Source organism: Furipterus horrens, unplaced genomic scaffold (assembly GCF_987537825.1).
Source record: "Furipterus horrens unplaced genomic scaffold, mFurHor1.1.pri manual_scaffold_2, whole genome shotgun sequence".
Classification (NCBI taxonomy): Eukaryota; Metazoa; Chordata; class Mammalia; order Chiroptera; family Furipteridae; genus Furipterus; species Furipterus horrens.
This window is the reverse complement of record NW_028327172.1, coordinates 155,641,887-155,654,235: the sequence shown is the minus strand read 5'-3', so window position 1 is coordinate 155,654,235 and position 12,349 is coordinate 155,641,887.

Sequence of the window (12,349 nt, the reverse complement as noted above, 5' to 3'; positions counted from 1 at the left end):
CTGGTGCACCAAGAAATAAAACATGGAATTAGTGTTGCCCACAACACACATGACTTACTTCTTACTCCTGCCCCCCATCATTCAAAGTTTGCCACAACAGCTGCTCCCCACAGTTCTGTAAAACCAGAGACATCAAGGCACATGGAGGAAGAATGGTAGGCCACACACCATGAGCTCAGAATGGCTAAGGAAAAGGAAGGCAGGGTGACAAATGAGCTCAAAGCTGCCAGTGTTCTGTCCTGATCAGACCCCTACCAGACAGTATGGCACCCAGCACCAGGCTCTGCAAGAAGGAAGCAGTGCCAGAGCTAGAGGAGAGGTCATGGGACAGCTGCAGTGGTGACTAAACTTTAGAAGGCGACTAGCATGATTAACCATGTATTCCAACGGTCTTCAGATAAATGAAGAGGGTGGTGCCTGTTTGTTCTTGGCCTCAAATAAGAGCGATCCAAAGGGAAATGTAATTTTAAAATTCTGTAAAATTTGTAAGTTTGACAAAGGAATACTTTCCAGGTAGATAATGAAGGTCACTAAGCCCCAGAGTGGGTGCCAAGGGAGGTAGGATGTCCTTGAGACAATCTCAAGGGCCAGGCCTGGTTTGAATGTGGCCTGTTGAATAGAGGGGCCTGCATCTAGTCTGGGAGGGGGTGTGTCTATGATCTAAGTTAACAAAGAAGTGGGATCAAGGGACAGAAAAGAATATGGAGCCCAAAAGGTAGCTGAACAATCAATGTTCAGTGCACAAGGTCGCAACATGAGTTTCAACACTGACCCCTTCTGTCATTCAAAGAAGTGAAAATATTACTTTTATGATGATACTGTAACTAGAAACTATAGGTTCCTTGGCCAATAGTTTTCACTGGTGTCACTTGAGAATTGCTGTTGAGGCCCTTTCTTCCAGAGGTGCAGCCCATGACAGGCTTGTAGGCACCTGATGCAGTACTAGTTCTGGCCTCAACAACAGTTGTGAGTAGTGAAGTCCTCACTCCGGCAAACCTTCCATTAATGTCAGACAAGGTCTGCTTAAGCAAAGCTACAGGATCAGGTCTTGGGAGGGTTTATTTATCTGGGAAACTGAATCAGGGTTGGACCTAAAACCAAAAAACTGAAGTATGTAGACTGTACCTGGGGAAAAAATATCATCACAGGACTCAGAGCCTTAATGTGGCATTTCCTTTTGATGAGTTTATGTAGAATGATAGTGTTTAAAGTTCTTAAACTTTGCAAAGCCTACTATATTTTATGGCTTTCATTCAGCCTTCCAGAAAACCGAATCAAAGCAAGCCTGCACCTTTTTTGTTGGAGGGTTGCCCTCTACTCTGAACTCCCCTGTAGCTCCACGAGGATGCCTAGAGAAACACTGGCTTCTTGGAGTTCAGGTCAGGAATCTGCAATAAATTTGCAAAGCATCAGTCATTCTTTGAGATCTTCTCTTTTGCTGAAGCAGGATTTAAAAAGTCAGAAACCCTCAAAATAAAGAATTGGATGATGTATGCTGGAAATCTAGACTCCAAATTAAAAGATTTTATTCGTAATTTCTCTATAAACATTGCTTTAGCTGCATTTTATAAATCACAAGTTGTATTTTTATTATCATTTAGTTTTAAATCTTTTCAAATTTTCCTCATAATATTTTCTTTGACCCATGCATGGATTTATTCAGAAGAGTATTATTTAATTTTCAAATATTTGGAGTATTACTAGTTACCCAATTGTTACTGATTTCCAACTTCATTCCATTTTAGTCAGAGAACATACTTTGGGTGCTTTCAATGTTTTTAAATTTATTGAGATGTTCTATAGCCCAGCGTATCCTTATGGATGTACTCTATATAATTTGAAGAGTGTATATTCTATCCTTGTCAGGTTTAGTGTTCTTAAAAGGTAGTTGATAGTATTTAGATCTGTGTCTTTCCTGATCTTTGCCTATTTGTTCTATCAACTGCTCAGTATTTCTCAACTTTTTTTCATATTTTAAAACATTTTTTAAATTGTCTCCCACCAGGGGCAAAAAGAAAATGCTCTTTTAGATATATTTTTTCTAATTGCACCTCCACCTCACCCCATAAAATGTGCTTAAAGATTTTTTTTGTCCTTTAGGGATGAATTTTCACCCCCTTAGGATGATGCCTCCCATGTTGAGAATGCATGCTTTCACTATTTGGCCATGGTTCTACCTCAGGACCTTTACACTCACTATACCTTTTCCCCAGGACACTCTGTTCCTGTATAGCTGTCTAATTTACTCTTTCACCTCCTCCAGGTCTTACTAAAATAGTCACTTTGTCAGATAGACATCTCTTGGTCAGTATTTAAAAGAGCAGCTTCGTGACTCAGGATTACATATCGTCCTTCCTGTCTCTGTTCTTCTCCATAGGACTTGTTACCATCTGGCACCTCCATATGTCACTCAGCTGGATTTTGTTACTTGTGTCTCTTCATGAGAATGTAAGTTCCGGGAGCTATTTGAGTTCATTAATGAATCTCAGCATCTAGCCCGGTTCCTGGCAAACAGTACAAGCCCTATTAATATTTGTTGAATGCATGCATGCAGTGCTTACTTGTGCTCAATTGCATTAACCTGTGTGGCTTTATTTGCCAGCATGTCCTCTTTTCTCCCTTTTATCAACCAATTCCAGTTCTTGCTTTAAATCCCAAGTCAAGTATCAACTTTTCCCTGACCCCTTTCCTGGTTTTATGCCCTCAGGCATATCATAAACTCCTTATACCCCACATTCCCTACAGGTGTTATAGAATTAGAATTAATTATCAAAGACCCAACTTCTTTCCTCCCTGGCCTAATCTGCCTCACAACTATTCAGGAACTTCCATAGACACTCACTATTAATATAACATTTTAGCTCCTAGAGATACTTAGTGATTCCTGAAATTGTGTACATTTATACACCATAAGAAAACTGAGGGTCCTCTGACTTGAATGTGTGACCACAAAGAAGGGAGGGAAAACCATTTAGTTTTCAGGCTGATTAACACTGCTCAAGTATGCTTTCGGTAGATTCAATTGGCTTGTGCTACTAAAAGTAAATAATATATGTATTTTGCTAGTTGTCATTGCATTACATCATGTTATTTTAACCCAAGGGCCTTGAGAAGTGCATAATAAATTGGAATGCTCAAATCAAATAAAAAAGTATGCTTAAACTGAGTTGGTTGTGTCACTAATGCTAAAAGTTCAAGTTGACATTCCAACCTGAGCTCATAATGTTATTAGTGAGGGGCCTGTAGTGGGAGGAGAAACAGAGAACGTATCAGACTTCAACACACATTGTGACTTTTGCTTCTTGAAAATAAAATGAACCTGTGATAACCTATTTTTTTTGCATTATTCATTTTCTCGTGCGTTCAAAGGTCCACTCTGGGTAGGACGGTAAATGTCCATATACTTTGCCAAAAGACCATTTGCTTGGTGGGCCTCTTCTGGTAGAACAGAAGTGTCTTAGGGGCAATTGCCACCCACGTGTCCCCTTCCTGCCATCTCATTTATCTAGTGCTAATGTCTTAAGAATGGGGATGGACTATCCTGTAGCAGGAATGGTGGCCCTTTGGCCTAATCGCCTTGCATTCCAGATGCTGGTAACCTGTGGCATTACAGTATCTCTGTGTTGTTTGTCAGCAACTAGGGAACTAGAGTGTGGAACACCTCAATTTCTAGAGTAAGTGATATTAAAATGTTGCCTATGGAACAAACCAAGTCCCCACAATAAAACTGTATTTGGGGAGCTAGACTTCCCAAAGACGGTTACGGTAGGCTTTGGGCATAATTATAAGCAGCAAAAGTCTGCATTCAGCGTCTTTCCCGTTGTTCTTCTTTCATGCGCACTCTCTTGTTCATGGCCCCTCCTGAGATATCAGTCCTTTAGAACACTAGTAACTAATCTTTGCAGCCTACTGAATGGTTTCTCATGTGATATTTGTTAATTCTCATGACATTCTTAGGAGGTGAGAATTATCATCATTTACATTTGGTAGGTGAGAAGACAAAGGGAGCTGTGGAGACGGCATTGAAGCAGGGAGAATATTTTGGCATCACTTCTCTGATCACACAACCTGGGCAACACACAGCCCTTGGCCAACAATTTCAAATTTCAAGGTTTTCCTTCACCTGGTAACCAAAATAATCAGGATGGTCGAATGTAGTGAGGGCTTTCCCTGTGCAGGCATTGTGCTGTGTGCTTGACATATAATATTGCATCTTTTCCTCCAAATAACATTATTAAATAGTTATTTTAGTCCCGTTTTAACAATGAGAAAACAAAGACTTAGAAAGACTTAAAGATTTCAAGACAGATGTACTACAAACAGCTCCATTAAATCCGTTGTTGAATAATTAAAAAATAAAAGACTTCAAAAGTCACAGACCTAGTCATGGCATTGTCAGGTGCAAGTGGAACTTTAAATCCAAAGTGTGCCCTTCCCCACCCTGGGTTCACTGCCTCCTCGGGCCCCCCAGGAGAAATGCTCTATGTGGATGTTGGGCCAGGAGGTTTATAAGCAGGAAAGCATCATCATTGGACCATTAACTCAGAAGTCAGTAATTTGGTTTGGCTCCCCAAACTGATGTAATAGTTGAAGAGTCATAACTCTTACCAAAGCTGGGTGAGAAGCTAGTTGGTTGAGTGTATAAAATCTAAGCCAGGCAGATATCAAGGGAGAGACCAGTTGACTGCTCTGGATAGCACTCAGTCAGTTTGCTGAAAATCGCTTTGCCAACTTATTAAAGACTTTTGCAGAAATTTATTTGTCTTCTTCCCTTATTGCTAGTGCTTTCCACACCCAAGTCTGTACATCAGTCTAGCCTTTGTCCTTTTTCTGATGAGCCACTGCTGCTCTTCCAGGCCCACCTCTTTCCAAGTGGTTCTGGGAGACTAACTGTCCAATGTTCATGTCAGCCAACAGGCCAACAATGTTTTCCCTTTCCTCTCTTCTCAGAATCTAGTCTCAGGGCCCCAGGCTTGTGTGAACAAGGTTGTGATCATAAGACCAGAAAGCCCAACTCTCTCAGTGCATGTAGCTTGGGAGATTTGCACTAATCCGAACCTACTCCCCACGCTCCATGCCTACCTCTCAGCACTAGTGACAGTTGCAGGACCCAGCTGAGGGGTGAGAATCTCAGGATAAATGAGTGAGGGTTTTAATTTCTTCTGCAAAAGCTCTATTTCAAGAGTCAATGTTTCACAATACATCAAGCACAGGAAAGACATTGTAAGGTAGTCTATTTGCCCTCAATAGAAACATTTAAGATTATAGATGATTTGTTGTTGTTGCTGTTTTAAAGATTTTATTTATTTATTTTTATAGAGAGGGGAAAAGAGGGCAAAAGAGAGGGAGAGAAACATCGATGTGTGAGAGAAACATTGATTGGTTACCTCTTGCATGTCCCCAACTGGGGACATGATCCACAACCTAGGCATGTGCCCTGACCGAGAATTGAACTGGTGACATTCAAAGGCCATCACTCAATCCATTGAGCCACACCAGCCAGGGCAGATTATAGGTGATTTGTTGTTGTTGTTGTTGTTGTTGTTCCTTTACTTTAATGAAGAGAGTCAAATTCTCTCTAGCTCTATGGGAGTATTTAGCAAGAAAGACTTCATAGGCAGCACTCCTGGAAGGGATGATGGAGCATGAGCCCGACACACCACACAAGTAATACTGTTTGGGAAGTTCATTATTGTTGATGATGAAGGAATGTGAATGGAGGAGGATGGCCTCTTTCTGTCTGTTTGCAGACACCACTTTATATTATCTGTCTGCCAGCAGTCTCCAAGGACTTGCTGTTAAATTGCATTAACCTGAGACAGAAAGGGTTGAAGAAAGTAAGCATAGATTTTATTTATTTTATATATTTTTCTCTTTTAATTTTCAATTACAGTTAATGTAGAATGTTGTATTAGTTTTAGGTGTGCAACCTAGCAATTAGACATGTATATAACTACAAAATGGTCACCCAAACAAATCTATGACCCGTTTGACACCATACATATTACTATGTTACTATGCTGTACTTTACACCCCACAACTATTCTCTATCAATTTGTACTTCTTTTCTTTTTATACTGTACTAGCATAGAATAGACCACCTCAGTAGCTTCTGTATCATCATAATTACGTTAGCAATTCTCATATCCCTCACCTCTGCAATTTGTACTTCTTAAACCCTTCACCTTTTTCACCCAGTCCCCCAACCTCCTTTCCATCTGGCAACCATCAAAGTGTTCTCTGTATCTATGAGTCAGTTCTGTTCTGCTTGTTCATTTTGTTTGTTTGTTTGTTTGTTTTTCAGATTCCACATTTAAGTGAAATCATGTGGGAGTTGTCTTTCCCAATCTAACTCATTTTGCTCAGCACAATGCCTTCTAGGTCCATCCATGTTGTTGCAGATGGCAAGATTTCATTCTCTTTTATGGCTGAATCATAAGCCATTGTATACATGTATATGAACCACTTCCTTATACATTCATCTATTGATGGGCACTTTGATTAATTCCATATGTTGGCTATTGTAAATAATGCTTCAATGAACACATGGATCATAGATATGTACTTATTGCCATGTTATTATTCAGTTTTGATCTTCTTTTCTTACTTCTTAACATTTCTTCTGATACTGGTTTGCCTTTAGCTTTTTCTTGCCTCAAAAACTCTTCATCCTTTTAATTTATTTTATTTATTTTTAAATTCTCAATAATAGCTTTTCTGAGTAGAGTAATTTTGGTTGTAAGTCCTTCCTTTTGATCGCTTTGAATATTTTGAGCCAATCTCTTCTGGCCTGCAAAGTTTCTGTTGAGGAATCAACTGACAGTGTTATGAGAGCTTCTGTGTAGGTAACTGTTTTTCTCCTGCTGCTTTTAAGATTCTCTCGTTGTCTTTAACCGCTGGCACTGTAATTATGATGTGTCTTGGTGTGGACCTCTCTGAAGTCATCTTGTTTGGAACTCCCTGCACTTCCTGGACTTTATGTCTATTTCTTTCACTGAGTTAGAGAAGTTTACAGTCATTTTTTAAAATAGGTTTTCAATTTCTTGCTCTCTCTCTTCTTCCAGCACCCTCATGATATGAATGTTGGTATGCTTGAAGCTGCTTATACTATCCTCATTTGTTTGGACTTCTTTCTTTTTGTTTTTCTTATTGGGTGTTTTCTGCCTCCTTATCTTCCAAATGACTGGTTTGATTCCATGCTTCATCTACTCTACTGTTGATTTCCTATAATGAATTCTTCACTTCAGTTAGTATATTCTTTTTTTTTTTTTTCTGACTGGTTCTTTTTATATTTTCTATCTCCATTTTTGTTTCCTATCTCTTCATTTAAGTTCTCACAAAGATCTTGAGCATCCTCCTTATAACCTGTGTTTTGAACTCTGCTTATCTCTATTTTGTTCAGTTCTTTTTCTGGAGTTCTGTTCTGTTCTTTCATGGGGGACATGTTTCTTTGCTTCCTCATTTTGGCTGCCTCCCTGTGTTTATTTCTATGTATTACGCAGAGCTGTTACACCTCCTGGTTTTAGTAGAGTGGTCTTATATAGTAAGTGTCCTGTAGGGCCCAGTGGCACAGCCTCCCAGTTACCTGAGCTGGGCACTCCAGGTGTGTCCACTGAGTGGATTCTGTTCACCTTCCTATTGTAGTTGAGCCTTGATTACTGTCAACGGGAGGGATTTACCCCCCAGCCCTTTCAAGATGCTGCTCCAGTGCTGGAGCCCTGAGTGAGTGAGTGAATCCAAGTAAGTCTGTGCTTGAGTCATTTTAGAGGAATGTCTGGAGCTCCAGTAGCTCCCCCATCTCACTCAGCCACAATCCCTGCTGGTTTTCACAGCCACAAGTTTTGGAGACTTCTCTTCTCGGTACCGGGGTTGTGGTGTGGGCCTAGGGCCCCTTACTCCTCAGGAAGTGACCTCTGTAGCTGATATATACCTCCCAATTTTTATCTACCATGCATGCATGTGGGACCAGCTCACTCTGAATCTCTGCTCTGTCTGGAACAGCAACCCCGTTGCTGGAACTGCAGGTTTACAAACTCTCAGCATGTCTTTTGGGGTCTGGCAAGGTGCCTCCTGTAGAGCTCTAGGCCAAGGTTCTCAAAGTGTGCCCAACTGGCAGTGTCAGTGCCACCAAGCAACTTACTAGAAATGCATATTCCTAGGCCCCGCCTCAGACCTAGTGAATCAGAAACTATGGGGGTGGAGCCTATTAATGTGTTTTAACAGGCCCTGGCTGGATAGCTTAGTTGGTTAGAGCATTGTCCTGCTATATACCAAGGCTGTGGATTTGATTCCCAGTCAGAGCACATACAAGAGTCAATCAAAGAATGTACTAATAACTGGAATGACAAAACTGATGTTTCTATCTCTCCCTCTCTAAAAAACAAAAAACAAGAAAACCTTATTAAAAAAAAATCTCAGCCCAGGCTGAGTGGCCCAGTTAGTTGGAACATCCTCCCAAACACCAAAAGGCTGTGGGTTCCATCCCTGGTCAGGGCACACACCTAGGTTGTGGGTCTGGTTCCTGGGCGAAGTGTGGATGGGAGGTAGCTGGTCAATATTTCTCTCTCACATTGATATTTCTCTCCCTCTCTTTCTCTAAAATCAGTAAACATATCCTCCAGTGAGAATAAAATTTTTTAAAAATCTGCTTTAATGAGTCTGTGATGCTCAAGTTTGAGAACCACTGAACTAGGTCTTGGAGCCTCTGCGGAAATAAAGAATAAGGGCCCCACTTTCTCAGTCTGTTACACACCCTCCCAGATATGAGCATTATTAGAAAAAGTTTTAGAATACTAGAACCAGGAGGGACTTAAGAAGCTGATTTTCAGGTTGGCTCATTTTATAGCTAAAGATTCAGAAAGCCCAAGGTGCTAGTGATCTCTGGTCCAAACCCAGTCAAGAGTTGGTGTCAAGGTGTCATTCAGTCCAGTACTTGTCTCCTGCACCCCACTACATCTCTTGTGTTCAGATCACAAAGCACCATGCAATTACCACTCAGAGAAAGAGGTACAGTGTGGAGGAACAAGGTCATGATTTAATGCAAAGAGTGGCTGAGGTAACTTTTAGTACACGAAGAAACTGTTGGGTTAATTTGATCAGTCTAGACTGGACACAAAGAAAGGAGGGGATCTTTATATAATTCACTTGTTTTGAGGTTTCCTGTTTGCTTTTTAAAGTTGGTCAAAACAGTCTGTAGATTTGTAGAAACAATGCACACATTTACAACTTAGAGATGAGGGGCAATGCCGCGCGGTGGTTCTTTCAGTTAACGCACTTCCAATGAAAACCGTTAAAAACCAAGGAATGAATCAGGGTCACCCAGAATATAAACACCTCCCTGGAAGGGGTCCTGGCCTGCTGGCGGGTGACGCAGGCACTGGCAGGCAAGGGTGTTTTACGCAGCGCAATGGTCACTGTTCTCCGCAGCATACCTGGACCAGCTCCCACCACCTTCTCTAGGCCTCACGCTCAAAGAGGAGCTTATTTATTATTGTCCAAAGACCTAAGAAGATTCTGGGACCAGGAATCACAGTCCTGTTACTGTGGTCACTGCATGGCATGGAGACATGGTCATTAAAATACCGAGTCTAAATTTTCCCTATAATGATCTCGCGTCCTATATGAACAGCCAACAGCAGCTAGGTGCTGCTTCCCTCTCATCACCAGAGGGCGACAGAGACGTGCCACAGGCCCCGCTCCCTCCGGAAGGCGGTACGTAGGTACATCTTAAAAGTGGAGCAAGTTCGAGGCGGCAAAGACAAATGTACTTTATTCTCTGGAAAATTTAAGTAATAACAGATATGAAAGTTTCAGTGCTGGACTAAGAAAAGTGGGTATACCCTGGTGGAGATTTTTAAAAACCTAATTATTCTCTAGAGAACAAACGCATTATTTTATGCATGTGTAAGAATTCAAAGGTATGATAAAGTAGGGTCTGATGATTTGGTCTTGTATGGATCTGAAAGTTGAAAAGATCTCAGTTATCAGTGCACCGTCTGTCCTTTGCAGTCCTAGCTATAACTCCCAGGCCAAGAACTAGTCCTGCTGTAACCCAGGGTCTGGGTCATTGGACAGTGACTGGTCCATACCAAGCTGTTTTTGTGAGTTAGAAAAATGCACTCCCTTCAAGCAATCAAGGCCAGCTTCAGGGTGCACAGCCTGTCCTCATAGTGGGAGCTGAACTTCAGCCTTCACTCTTCCCCTTGGCTGGATAGCCTTGGTCTTGAAGAGATCAGGACAGTCTAAATTGACTCTTAGATCTTCACTCCTTAGCTGTGTCCAGTGCCCAACATTTTTCCTACTTCTGGAAAATGGCACAGCATTGTCATCTATAGTAAATAATAACTAGAAGCTGTAGCTGTAATTATAACATCTTAGCATTGAAAATGATTTTAAAGAGTCACTTGCTCCAAAATTAGTTAATGTATCCATCATGGGACTTCCTCTGGTGCTTGGGTACCAGAGGCCTCTCCAGATAGCATTAATGCTACAGAGTTCTTCCTTATCTTAAGCTTGCTTGGCAGCTTTTAGCTGGCACCCACTGGTCCTTGTTGTGCCCTCTGCAATTATACAAGCAAGTCTCCTTTTTTTTTTTTTTTTTTAAATCACTGAAAACCCTTCCTTCACATCTGTTGTTAAAGGTGTCATTAAGTGCCTCTAGTAACTTAATTACTATATTTCATCAAAGACCTTTTCAGATGCTGCACTGTACTGAGCTCACCATTCTAGAATGGTCGGATCACTGTAGTTTGCAGTAGAACAGTCATCATTTTCTGCTGGACCTTTTAATGTATCTTGGTACCAAGCTGCTGTGCCAAATACTTGTTATTAGTCATATCCGTTTCTAAAGGACAGAGTTCCTGAAAGATAGATGGGGTCATATGGCTGCTTTGTAAAGGTTTTCTTAAAGTAGTTCTTGAAAAGTAGTAATTCTATTTTATTTGGCTTAATGGGGAAGGTAATGTCACTTGTTCTTTTGAACTATTTTATTTTTGAGGCTCTTGCAGGGATCTCCAGCTTCTGGGCTGTGGACCAGTACTGGCCTGGCCCTGTTAGGAGCCAGGCTGCACAGAGAAAGTGAGCTTGAATGTAATGGACTCGAATCATCCCCAAACCATCCTTCTATCCCCAGCTCATGCAAAAACTGTCTTGCAGGAAACCAGTCCCTGGTACCAAAAAGATTGGGGACCGCTGTAATCTGAATACCATTTTTGGGATCATTCTACTAGTCAAATCTTACAGATGACAGAACAGGTCTATAGCGGTTTTTTACAAACTTTGAAAAATATTTACTTATTTTGAGAGAATGAGAGAGAGAGAAACACCAGTTTCTTTTTCCACTTATTTATGCATTCACTAGTTGATTCTTGTACGTGCTCTGACTGGGGATCCAACACAAAACCTTGGAGTGGCATATGGGAACAACTGAGCTCCCTGGCCAGGGCTGGTTTATAGAGGCTTAACGAAGTTTGGCTAAAGGTACACACTGTTACCCCAAGCTAATGTTGGGCCCCCTGGTGGGGAGGTAAGAAGGAAATCACCTTGCTGTCTCTTCTTTGTTTGGTGCTGCTGGGGGAACTGGGCAAGCAGCAGTATGCCCCAGCCACTTCTGTATTTTCCAAGTTTTCTACAACGATGCATCCCATTTCTAATCAGAAATATACAGGGTGGGGCAAAAATAGGTTTACAGTTGTGAGTATGCAAAACAGAGTTTATTCTTTTATTTATTAATTATTGTATTATATGTCATACAAACAAATGTAAACCTACTTTTGCCCTGCCCTAATCTATGGCTACTCTGCTGCTACAATAGCAGAATGGATTAGTTATAGCAGAAAATATATTGACAATGAGTCTTAAATATTTACTAGCTTTATAAAATAGTAGTTTAAGAAAGTTTGACAACCTTTGATTATATAGAATCTGATAAAATCTACCAAAAAGCTACTAGAATTAATAAATGAGTTTAGCAAAGTTGGAGGATACAGAATATGTACAAAATATATACAGCATATATATTAGATTTTAAAAACATGCATCAGTCACAGCCCCTAAATACCTTTGGCTTTGTGTCTGCACCTGCAGGGTGCCAGTCAGGAAAGTTGCTATTCCATCACCCCTGACCTCTTAAAATGAAAATTCAGGAATCCCATTTTGGTCAGAAGTTAAACAACAATAAAGCCCTATGGTGGTGGTGGTGGAGGGGGTGGCACAGCAAAAAAGGTGAAGGGGGTTGATTGAGAGGTACAGATTTCTAGTTATAAAGTAAATAAGTCACTGGTGTGTAATGTACAACAGGGAATATAGTCAGTAATATTGTAATAACTTTGCACAGTGACAGGTGATTGCT